This window comes from Vicugna pacos, chromosome 30, assembly GCF_048564905.1.
Source record: "Vicugna pacos chromosome 30, VicPac4, whole genome shotgun sequence".
NCBI classification, from domain to species: domain Eukaryota; kingdom Metazoa; phylum Chordata; class Mammalia; order Artiodactyla; family Camelidae; genus Vicugna; species Vicugna pacos.
Window position 1 is genome coordinate 23594415 of NC_133016.1, and position 12266 is coordinate 23606680.

Sequence of the window (12266 nt, forward strand, 5' to 3'; positions counted from 1 at the left end):
TTTCCTGGCTCTGGGGCTGTGAAAATCACAACCTGAACCTTCCGTTGATGTGGGTTTCTCGATTAATTTCCTGTTTGATTGTTTACTTTAGAGAGCGGAAAATGCCTTTGCAGGCAGCTAGTTCCCCCCACCAAGGCGCTTATCACACCCTCCCCCATAAAGCCAGCAAGGTCAAGTCCAGGCCTCAGGTGGGTGGAGGTTGGGGCGCGGGGGGCAAGGAGCCAAGGGAGGGGGCCAGGGACTAGGGAGGCCCTGCTAAGAACGGATGGCAGCCTGGGCCCCCCTTCCCTGCCCTCTCCTGGTGCCGGCTGGGGGTCCCAGCCTCGTGGGCACCAGGAGAGACTTCTGAGTTCAGAGGCTGGCCCAGTGAGGGGTGTCTGCCCACTGCCCTGGGCCTGAGGCTTGGCCCCCAGCCAGCCCAATCCCCTACCCTTGTCTCAGGGAGCCATGAGATGCTGAGTCGCACGAAATGCAGTCATTCCTCCTTCAGAGGGGCGTCCAGAGGGTGCTGTCAGGGGGGCGGTGGTCCCAGGTGCCACCCAGGGCCTCCGGGCCAGGCGCTCCTGGCCAGGCTGCCCGGGAGGAAGCTGAGCGAACAACTGCTTTTCCATCTGCCTCTCCTTCAGCCGCTCTCCCAGGGCCCCACCACTCGAGCGCTGGACGGTGTGCCTGTTACCACAGTCCCATCCCATTCCGGGTCCCATCCTTGGGGAGCAGTTCACCCTGGCAGGCCCAGGGGAGGCCAGGTGAGGACCTAGGGGCAGGTGTCCTGATCTCTTGCAGTGATAACCACCTCTCGCTGGGAGCAGGCCTGCTTTGTCACCTTCAGAGCCCTCCTTCCCACCCCGCCCACCGAACCCTTCAGAGATGGGCAGGGACACTGGGGCAGCAGGTGGGATAGGCCAGGGGTGTACTGACCGGTCCAGTAGTGATGGGGACAGGGGGGGTCCCAGCCCTTCAGTGCCCCTTCCCTTGTCTAGATGACTGTTATGATGCAGCGTCCAAGTCAGAGCACTTCTGAAAGTGAAACAAATCCTGTCACTAATTGTTTGGGGTGAACACTGGAACCATCCCAGGCAAACTGGGGTGTGTGGTCACCCCACCTTCTGCTGACCTTTCCCCAGTAGCCTTATTTGTGTGGGACTTACTCGTGGGGCAGTGGTTATGGCCTTTGACTTTGGAAGCAGACCAGACCTGGGCGCCAGTGCGGCTTTGCATTACCCGTGTGCTCGTGTCCACACTTCACTCTCTGTGCCTCAGTTTCCGCAGCTGTAAAATGAAGATGATTACAGTGGCATTTAACTCAGGTAAACTGGTGTAAGGATAAAATGGATTTTAAAATGCGTCTAGAGTAAGCACTCCAAACGCGTAAATCAGGTGCTGACTGAGGACCCAGAAGGTGTCGTTCAGCCCTCAGGAGACCCCCTCTTGGAAGGTAAAACCCCGGCGCTTCCTTGGGCGTTTTGTGCTCCCTCTTTAGGAGAGATCCACGGGCATCAGGGCAGTGAATACAGAAGACAGGCAGGGCTTCTAAAGGGAAGGACAAGGACGTTAAGGGAGAAGCTGGGAGGCGTTGGTAGCAGTCATGGCCGACGTCCTTGGTGTTTCAAACCCCGACCGACACAAGGCCCTGGGAACTCGTGCCTGCAGGGACTCTGTGAGCAGAACTCACCTCCTTTCCAGGCCGCTGGCCAGGGCTTGGCCCCCAAGAGGAGCCACTGGAGCCATGGCCCCACCTCTGGCTCTGGTGTCTGCAGAAAGACTCAGTGTCTGCTCTGAGCCCCAGATTATGCTTCCACCCCCTGGGGCTGGCTGTGGAATGAAGCGGTCCCCCATGTGACATTTCCTGTGGCCACTTTGCACGGGTGGTTTGCAAGCTCTGCAGGAAGGAGGCTAATTATTCCCTCCAGGGCGCCTCGTCTGCACTTAGGGTGCCTGCCCGCCTGCCTTTCTTAGTTAGGGGGGCTGACGGCCAGACCACAAGGCACAAGCTTGGACTGAAGTCCAGTTCAGAACCATGAATTTCCTTGACATCTGACCATAGCTGCCATGCTGGGGCTTCTTTTAGGCTAGTGGAAAAGTGGCATTGGGGGCAAATTCCCCAATCGTGGGATGTCTGAAATGCAGGCAGGCACAGAGCAATGGTAAGTGATGAACATAAAACAGCATCCTGCTTTCCCAGACAGGTGGGCAGCATGAGCATTTACACATGGGCCTGCGTCCACAGCAGCCCTGGCACCTCTTGCCCATTTCAGAGAAAGGGTGGCCCCTCTCTCTGAGGCGCATCTCTGCATGGATCCTCTCCTTTCATCACCCCTTCTGTCCTGCTTTCTACATGCTCATGTCTCCCTCTGCTCATCCCCCACCCCCGTACCAACCATTCTCCTCGACCCCATGCCAGTCTCGTCGTCCTAGCATCCCACCCTTCTTCCCTTCCATGAGCAAGTTCAAAACAAAACAGGAAAAAAAGAGAGAGGGAGGAAAGGAGAGTGAGAGACAGAGAAGAAAGAACAGAAGCCCCCAAAGAAAAAGAAAGAAATGGTCCACTCTTTATGTCTCCACTTCCTCACCTTGCTCTCCTTCTCCAGCCTCACGTTACCCCGGCTCCCACCTACCCTTCTCCCTGCAGGAAGTCATCATGACAAAGGTCACCTGTGCTCTCCTAATCACCAAATCCAGGGGGCCCTGGTCACTGTTCATCTGACTTGACCTCTCTGAGCATTTGACACTGCTGACCTTGTCAATAAGACGTGACCTTTACTTCTTAGCACTCTCTTGGCTTCCACAACACCACTTTCCTGCTCTGCTTAGCTGTCTGACCACCCTCTTCCTCCTTTGGGGATTCCTCCTCCTCTTCCACCCTCTCGATGTTGCTGTCTCCGGGTTTGGAGCCCGTACCCTCTTCTCTTCTTATTCCATGTCTTTCCCCAGGTCATCTCACACGTATGGTCTTGACTCACACCAGAGCACTGATAATCACAGAGAGCCCATTTCCCACTAGGCATCTTCCCTGATCATCCCCAAGGACCATGGACTCAATACTTCTAACACTGAACTCAACCACTTTTTCCAAAACCAACTCAGGAAGCCTTTCTAGTATCATTGGTGGCACCACAGTTTATTCAGTTGACCAAGCCCCAAGCCCCAAACCTGGGGGTTATCCATCTTCTCCATTGTCCTTTTCCTCACCCTTCCTTCTGCCTCCTAAACGTATCTCCTCCCATTGTTCCTGCCTTCACTCAAGCCATCATGGTTTCTTACTGGTCTCCCTGCCTCCAGTTCCACCACCACCCTACCAGCTGCAGTCTACTCTCCACGCTGCAAACAATATCTTCCTACTCTCCAGCTGAAGTTCTTTCCAGGGGCTCTCCAGTCCCTTAGGATAAGATCCAAAGCCAGTAGCATGGCACTTAGAGCCCTTTAGGATGTGGCCCTTGCTGTCTGTGTCATCATCTATTCTTTCTGCCCAGCACCATGTATTTTATTTTATTTATATTTATTTTTCTTTTTTAAATTGAAGTACAGTCAATTACAATGTGTCAATATCTGGTGTACAGTACAATGTCCCAGTCTTGTATATACATACATATTATTCGTTTTCATACAACGGCACCATATATTTTAGCTTCTTGAAATACTTGTTACTCCCCAGTGCACCCCACTAGTTCATATCGGTTTTTGCTTTTGTGCATATGCCACATGCTGCTGCTTATACCATATGGCAGGCGTGTTCTTCACCACCACCATTCCATCCCCTGCTCCAACCCCATATACCTTGCCCAACCTCTCTATTTCCCCCTACTGGACTGTAAGTTACAGGTCTTATTCTTGTTAGCCCTATACTTACACAGTACTTACACGTGGTAGATGTTCCATAAATGTTACCAAAAGGATGAATGGATGGACTGATGAGTGGGTGAGAGGGTTGATGGGTAGATAGAGGAGAAGATGGGTGGGTGAATATAAGGTTGGGTACATGATGTGTGGGTGGATAAAAGAATGGATGGCTAAATGGATGCTTTGGTAGAAGGACAGATGCATAGATGGATAGATGGTGGCCAGTGCAGTCAAAGAATAGGTGAAATCAATTCAATTTTGTGAAGGCCCAGACTGATTATCATCACCAGTCAACAAAAGTGAGCTCCAAGAAGCAAAATAAGAATTACGTAATATGGGAGAAATTACAGTAAGTCCCCAAGAAAGAGGATGCTGACCCAGGACTTCTAAGCACCTTCTGGTTCTCCTCAGACTTGCTGTCTGGCTCATGAAGCCACTGAACTACTGAGGCTTGGTTTCTCCATCTATTGAGTAGAGACAGTAACGCCTGTGGCCTTTCCCTGTCCCTGTTGGAGTGTCACGAGAATCAGTGTGGTGGTACATACAAAGTGGGTCAAGAGCTCCAGAAAAGATATGTGTTTATAAAGATATAACACCTTGCATTTGAGCGTTGCACTTTGCAAAACTCTTTCACATACATTATCTCAACTGACTCTCAGAACAATTCTAGGCAAGTATGATCCCCATTCTCAAGTGAGGAAACTGAGGTGCAGAGTGACTAGGTGACATGACCAGGGCTACTAGCGAGTAGCAGGTCTTCTGACTCCAAACCCGCAGCGTGCTTTTGAAGACAGCCTTCTGTGGCCAGGTTGTCTACTTCCCTGCCTTCCTGAAGAGACCCAAACATCATTGACCCTCTTCTTGATGATTCAAGGTCGTTAACAGGAACTGTCCTCTAGACTCAGCTGTAGAAGCTGGTCCAGGCCCACCAGAGAGACCCACGGGGTGGAGGGACCCCGACTCAAACCTGAGATGCAAGTGGCCCTGTGCATCTTCTCAACCCGGCCACCAGTCTAGACCACGTGCCACGTGTCAGGGCCATCTCCTCTGGCTCCGCCTCATTCTCCTCCTCTCCCCTGTCTCTCCACTGTCTATACTTGTGCCCATCACTGTGGCTTCCTAGGCCACTGGAGACCCCCCACGTCCCCCTGTCGCCTCTTCTTTTTCTCTCTCTCCTCTTCCTGAGACTTTTGCTCTCGCAGCGTGCCCTGCCACTGCCCTTCTATAAGCCCAGCCAATCAGAGCTCTGGGTTTGTTCCCCCCAGCCACCCAGCCCATCACACGTGCTCCGAAATCTCACTTTTGTGCCTTTGCTTCTGCTCCCAGCCCACCGTAGACTACCTCCAAGGGAGGGAGCTCCTGCAGGCAGAGTCTGAGCTGAGCCTTTCCTGTGGCTGCATTAGGTTGCTTGGGTTTGTTCCACTAAGACTGAAACCATGCTGTTGGTGAGCTGAGGTGGTCAGGCAGGCTGGAAGAAGCTGTGATCTCCAGCGCTTGCTCCCCTCCCACACAGGAAAGGCAGCCCCACTGGTCCTTCCACCAGCGCCCTCTTTCCCTCCCTGCGGGGCGGCATCCCAAGCGACCAGCTCGGCTACACCCTCGGCAAGCCTTGGACAGCGTGCCCCGGCCCTGGGGACCTTCCCCCCAGGGACTCTAAGGTGCTCCCACCAGGCTGCCTTTCTCCCTCGTTGCTGTCGGGCCTCCCACAGCCTGACTCCGAGCACCTTGGCCTCTCCCCGAGGGAGGATATGATGGGTGTGCCCACAACAAGTCTCCGGCAGAGACAATAGGACAGGAATGCATTAGCTTCCTAACAAACACTGTGTGGGCTCGCACAATTGCCTTGGATTCTCGTCCAAGAAACACATTTCGCTGTTGGAGGGTGCGGGTGGTTTGCCTGCCCCGGCCCGCCCACAGCCCTTTCTCTGCCAGAGACTTTGATGAGTGGGCTGCTCCTCCTCAACTCCCCCACCACAGGGCCTTCAACCCCCCGGTTGGCTGCCCTGCCTTCTCCGTCGATACAGCTTTTCTTCCAATGAGCAATAGCAGGGGAGAGGGACAGTCCTGTCCAGGCAGAGAAGGGCCTGCCCACCAGAGAGTGCCTCCTCCTGCCACTGCTTTTAAATCATTTTTTAATTATGGTTAAAAAAAAATGAGGTGGTACGGGGGTAATAGCTCAGTTGTAGAGCACATGCTTAGCATGCAAGAGGTCCTGGGTTCAATCCCCAGTACCTCCATTAAAAAAGAAGAAGAAGAAGAAGAAGGAAAAGAAGAAAACGGGGGAAAAAACATAAAATTGATCATTTTAACCATTTTTAAATGTACAGTTCAGTGGCATTAAGTACATTCGCAACCATCACCACCATCTTTCTCCAGAGTTTTTTCACCTTGCAAAACTGAAACTCTGTACCCATTAAATACTAACTCCCATTACTCTTCCCAGCCTCTGGCAACCACCATTGTACTTTCTGTCTCTGTGAATTTTTTCCAGGTCCCTCATACAAGTGGGATCGTACAATATTTGTCCTTTTGTGACTGGCTTATTTCACTCAATATAATGTCGTCAAGGTTCATCCACGTCGCAGCATGGGACAGGATTTCCTTCCTTTTTAAGGCTGGGTAACAGTCCATCCTATGCATGGACCACATTTAGCTGGTCCATTCATTCATTGATGGACACTTGAGTTGCCTCCACCTCTCACCTACTGTGAATAATGCTGTTGTGAATGTGGGTGGACAAAGGTCTGTTCAGGTTGCCACTACCTTTTGACACCCATCTTTGAGTTGAGTAAAGCCTCGTCTCCAGAAGATCCCAAGCAGAACACACATAAACCACAGAACCGGTCCCCCTTGGCCTACCAGCAGGGATTCATTTATCCAGCAACTGGCTGTCCTCTAGGAAAGCAGAGTCCTGAAGAAATGGAACACAAAACAGGGAAGTCTGGGCCCAGACAGAAGACAGTGGAAAGATCTTGCCCTTGGGACACTGCCCTCAAAGAGCAAGTCAAAGACGGATTCCTGGGAAGCCACTGGTCACGGGAGGCACGGGAGCTTCTAACAGGGACCCTGAACAGGGTTCCGGGGAAGGAGCCCTGTAGAGTTGTGTCAAGCCTCCTGCTACAGCACGAGGAGCAGCAGGGTCCTCAAAGGCTGAGGGGTGCTCTCTCTGCTCTAAGGCTCCGAAGGTCTGTCCTCAAAAGCTGGCAGTGGAGACAGGCCAAGACAGCGTCTGTGGGGAGAGCGGGATGTGGTCTCCAGCACCCATTCCCTTCCGGAGCTCTGCATCCCAGCAACTGCGAGGGAAAAGTACAATGAAGCCTCCCGTCCTCCCCCACTTCCTTGAGAAAACTCAGCAGGCCATTGGCGAGAGGGCCTATCACACGATGTGATTCTTGGCTTAACGCAGACTTTCCCAAACAGCCGAGTGAAAGATAAGGCTGGAGGGAGGCTCTGGGGTGAAAGCTTGCCCGTAGCTCTGCTTAAGAGCACCCCCACCCCCGCCAAGCCTGTCCCCTGCCCTGGTAGCCAGGATCCAGGGCCCCCAGGGAGCAAGCAGGCCTGGACAGGGGAGGATGTCGTCCAGCCACAAAGATGCAAGGAGGAAAGAAAGGACAGAGAGCCCTGGACCTGCTCTGCCGTTCTGAGCCGTCACCCGGGAGCAGGTGGAGGGCAGGTGGGCCTCGGGCTGTAGAAGCAAAGAAGAGACACTTGCTAATCCCGGCCAAGCGCTCTGCTGGCAGGAATACGGAGGCCCCACGAGCCTTTCCAGACAGAAGTCGGAGGGCCCCTCGGAGGGAGAATCAGCCACATTTCAGAGCTGCTAGTGCTCGTGACATCCCTGGCTTTTCATGTTGCTGGTCATCAGGTTACCTCACTTGTCCCTAAGCCTCGGATCCCCGGAGAAGCTGATCTTAGGCCAGAACATGACCCCAGGTTCCTCTCAAGTCACCGTGACAGGCATCACTGAGCACCTACTATGTGTCAGCCGCCACGCGAGGTGCATCCAGGGAGGACTCCCTTCTTCCTTCCCGCGAGCTCCCGATTCTGCCTGCTCCCCTCTTCCCCACCAGCTGCCACTACCCACTCCGGCCCTAGGAGCTCCCTTCCCACCAGGTACCCCACTTTCCCCCCTTCTTGAGATTTCTACCAACCATTTTTATTTTAAGGATTTTCTTCCTGCTAAGTACTATGGGAAACCTACGCGGGAACAAAGTCACCGTCAGAAAGAAGTTCCAGCAAATCTTACAGAGTTCTCTTAATATCAGTCCCCATGTTTCCTGCCGAGTAAATGGGGCTAGGCCCACCTTGCCCCCATCTCCGTGCTATCCCAGACAGTCACGGGACCCTCCGAGGCCTGGAACCAGCCCCTCCCAGAGCACCCTGGGTTGGATGCTGCAGCACGTGACTCGGGTATGCCAGCTGCAAAGTGAGTCACCTCCCCCGAGCTTTTTCCAGAACCTGCTTCCTGGTCTTTACTTTGGCCCGCTGGGTTTTCTAGATGAGGGAGGCCCTTCCTTATATGTCCTCCAGGACCCCTCCAGACACTGACTCAGTAGAAGTTTCCCTTGGCCCTCTTTGAGGGTCTGCAGCCCTGGGAGGCAAAAGGACTCCAGAGCCGACACAGGTGTGGAGGGGAGGGGCAGCTGCGTGCTGCAGTGTATTCCTCTGTGCGGACAGATCCTCATTATTTAACTAGTGTCCTGTTGGTGGCCGTCCAAGCTATTTGCAATAGTGCAGCAAAAACCTCGCATCCGTGTCATGGTGCTTGTGAGGGAGGGTGGGGGGCAGCGGGCATGGGGAGTATAAATTCCCGGAAGTGGTCTCACTGGGTCAGAGGGGCTTGATAGTTATCACCAAGTTGCCACCTAGAGAGTTATACCAACTGCTGTTTCCACAAGCACTGCACGTTTGCAGGCACATCGATTATGATTTTGCACCATGCACACTCTGGCAGGCTGTGGCGGGAGAGGGGGCAGTGATATCCACGGCTTGCTCACTCTCGCCTTTTCAAGTGCGTGCAGGAGGCTGAGCTGGCGAGGGGCTGCCTTCTGGGGCGAGGCCCTCCCCACTTGCAGACTCTCCCAGCTGGGTGGGTCTTCTCCCAGCTGCTCAAGGCATATTTATTAAATACTTCCTGGTGCTTGCTGTGCGCCAGGTGTGGTGCAGGGCGCCGGGGAGAGCCCCGGCCAGAACAGAGGCCCTGCCCTCCTGGACCTTGCCTTCTAGCCTGGGAGACAGACAACAGACAAACAGGTAGATCATATATCAGGGGTGAGAGATGCTATGGAGAGGGGTGAGCCAGGAGCTGAACGGTGGGATCATTTACACGCGGGCTGCACGGGAAGCCATGGTGTATGGGGTGATGTTGGAGCAGAGCCCTGAATTACAGTGAGGAAGGAAAGTCTGCAGACCCCATGGTGGCTGAGAACTCCCCAGTGACAAGCGCCCAAAGGCTCGGAGGCAGAAGTGTGTTGGTGGGCAGAGCGTGCACACCCACACCTGGCACTGCGTTGCCGGCGACGTCACCTTCCCTGGATTGTCCCCTGCTCTCCGCCAGCTCATCATTGAGCAGCTCAAGGCCAACCTCTGCTCCTTTATCCCCAAATGATTTCTTTTCTGCATGTCTGCTGTGAGACCAGTATTCGGCCCAGTTCTTCTTTTTTTAATTGAAGTACAGTTGATTTACAATGTGGTGGTAGTTTCTGGTATACAGCCTAGTGATTCAGTTATATGTATACACACATACACACACACACACATATTCTTTTTCATATTCTTTTGCGTTATGGTTTCCTACAGGATATTGAATATAGTTCCCTGAGCTATACAGTAGGACCTTGTTATCTATTTCATATATAGTACTATATGTATATATAGTATTTTATATATATCTATTATATATATAGTACCAAACTCCCAACTTATCCCTCCCCACCTTCCCCCTTTGGTAACCGTAAGTTTGTTTTCTATGTCTGTGAGACTGTTTCTGTTTTGTAAATAAGTTCGTTTGTGTCTTTCTTTTAGATTCCACATATAAGTGACATCATACGATATTTGTCTTTGTCTGACTTACTTCACTTAGTATGTTAATCTCTAGATCCATCCATCTTGTTGCAAATGGCATTATCTCACTCTTTTTATGGCTGAGTAGTATTCCATTGTAAATATACACCACAGCTTCTTTATCCAGTCATCTGTCGATGGACATTTAGGTTGCTTACGTGTCTTGGCTGTTGCAAATAGTGCTGCTTTGAACATTGGGGTGCATGGTATTTTCAAATTAGAGTTTCCTCCAGATATATGCCCAGGAGTGGGACTGCTGGATCATATGGTAATTAAGTCTATTTTTAGTTTTCTAAGGAATCTCCATACTGTTTTCCATAGTGGCTGCTCCAAATTACATTCCCACCAACAGTGTAGGAGGCTTCTCTTCTCTCCACATTGGCTGGATTCTGACAGATGTACAGAGGAAGGGGATCTGGTCCCTGAGAATGTCTCTGGTCAGTGCAGCCCACAGTGACCTGTCCCCTGGACTCTTTTGACACTGAGTAAATGCATCTTCAGCCCCCATGAAAGGGACTACTTGTGGCTCCTGCTGGGGGAGGCCTGGGCTGGGGGTGGATGCATGGTGACAGAAGGGGACAGGTAAGGAGGGTGTGCGGAATTTGGATTTCAAGGCTGCAGGGGGAACAGTCCCTGGGGTTGTATGTGGGTTCACCTCTCCTTGAACACGTCACGCTCAGGTCAGAAACCTTGACTCCAGTTCTCCGTCAGTGGGAGAGGAAGCTGACCCTGAAAATGCCTTCCTCTTGTGCTCTCTTCTTATCCTCCACCCTTCCTTTAAAACAAAAAACAAAAACAATGCATAAATCATATCGACCCACATTTAGCAAATCCCTGCTGCTGGCAGGGCCGTGCTGGGTGTTAAAGGGCAGCAGAGATAAATGCCGCACCGCCCTGCCTTCAGGAAGCCGCAGTTCACGCTGGAAACTGTCTTCCCACTTGCGTGGGATGCCGAGCGGCGGGACAGCCAGGGGGTGCTTGGGAGTGAAAGGCAGCAGGGGCACCGTGGGCCAGGGGTGATCCAGAAGTCTCCAAGGAAAGCTGGGCCTTGAAGTTTGGACAAGTGTGGAGGGCTGAGACGGAGAGCTCCAGCAGACAGAAAAATTACTTGGAGCGGGTGATCTGATGGACGTGATGGTCAGCTTGGCAGGGGATGGGGTAGAGACAGAACTGAGATGTATTTTGGGGTTGGGAGAAGAAGCATCAGCAGCAAAGGACCAGGAGAAGATGTGGTCGGTGGGGTTTGTGGGGAACAGGATGGTCGAGTTTCTCTGAAGCTGTGCCTGTAGAGAATTTTTACTGGGGGTTCAAGAAAAACTTGGGGGAAAAAGGCAGAAAGTAACAAATATTGGTGAGGAAGTGGAAAAATCAGAACCCTCAGACACTGCCAGAGGGAATGGAAAATGGTGCAGCCACTGTAGAAAACACTTTGTCAGGCCCTCAAAAAGTTCAGCGTGGTGTCACCCCGTGACCCAGCAATGCCACTCCTAGGTGTGTACTCAGAGAGGGGAAAACTTGTGTCCATGTAAAAACTCATACACAAATGTTCATAGCTGCGTTGTCACACAGCGGAATGTCATTCTTCCATGAAAAGCAGCGAAGAACTGATTCATGCTACAACATGGGTGGACTTCCAAAACAGGATGTTAAGTGGAAGAAGCCATTCACAGAAGACCACGTGGTATATGATTCCATTGGATAAAATGTTCAAAATGGATTAAATTTATAGAGCTTAAGGGCAGTGGGGGTTGTCAGGGGGTGGGGAAAGGGGACTGACTGCTAATGGATATGGGTTTCTTTGGGGGGCCATGAAAATGTTCTAGAAGTAGTGGTGATGGTTGCACAACCTTGTGAATCTACTAAACGTCACTGAACTGCATGCTGAAAATGGGTGAACTTGATGTTACGTGAATTATATCTCATTTTAAAAGAGGTGGGGCGGGGAGGATATAGCTCAGTAGTAGGTAGGGTACAGGCTTAGCATTCACGAGGTCCTGGGTTCAATCCCCAGTACCTCCATTAAAATAAATTAATTAATAGACCTAATTTACACACAGCCCCTCACTTAAAAAAAAAAGATGGAGAGAGAGATTGAGAGAATGAAATGAGACAAGGTGGGAAGCCTGGGCAGGGGTGCCCAGCCCCAGCACTGAGCAGCCTGGCCCTGGCCTTGGTCAGGAAGCAGTTTCGGCCTCTGGGTATGTCAACGCAGCCATGGTTTTGCAGGCTCACAAAGCTGGGCCCGTGGAGAAGAGTGCTTTGATCTCTGGAAGTCCTCGCTGCAGCCAGGGCCCAGGAGCACTGAGACCAGGGCTGAGCCCCTCTCAGTAATCAGGGTCTTTACACTCATTTCATGTTTGCTGGCC

The 12266-nt window shown here is 52.1% G+C and overlaps 1 protein-coding gene across 7 annotated transcripts in view; it reads left to right on the plus strand.

The window, feature by feature from the left end:
• Positions 1 to 12266, plus strand: part of CTIF (cap binding complex dependent translation initiation factor) — a 282212-nt gene that overhangs the window by 267461 nt on the left and 2485 nt on the right. The gene's annotated exons all lie outside the window — the stretch shown is intronic.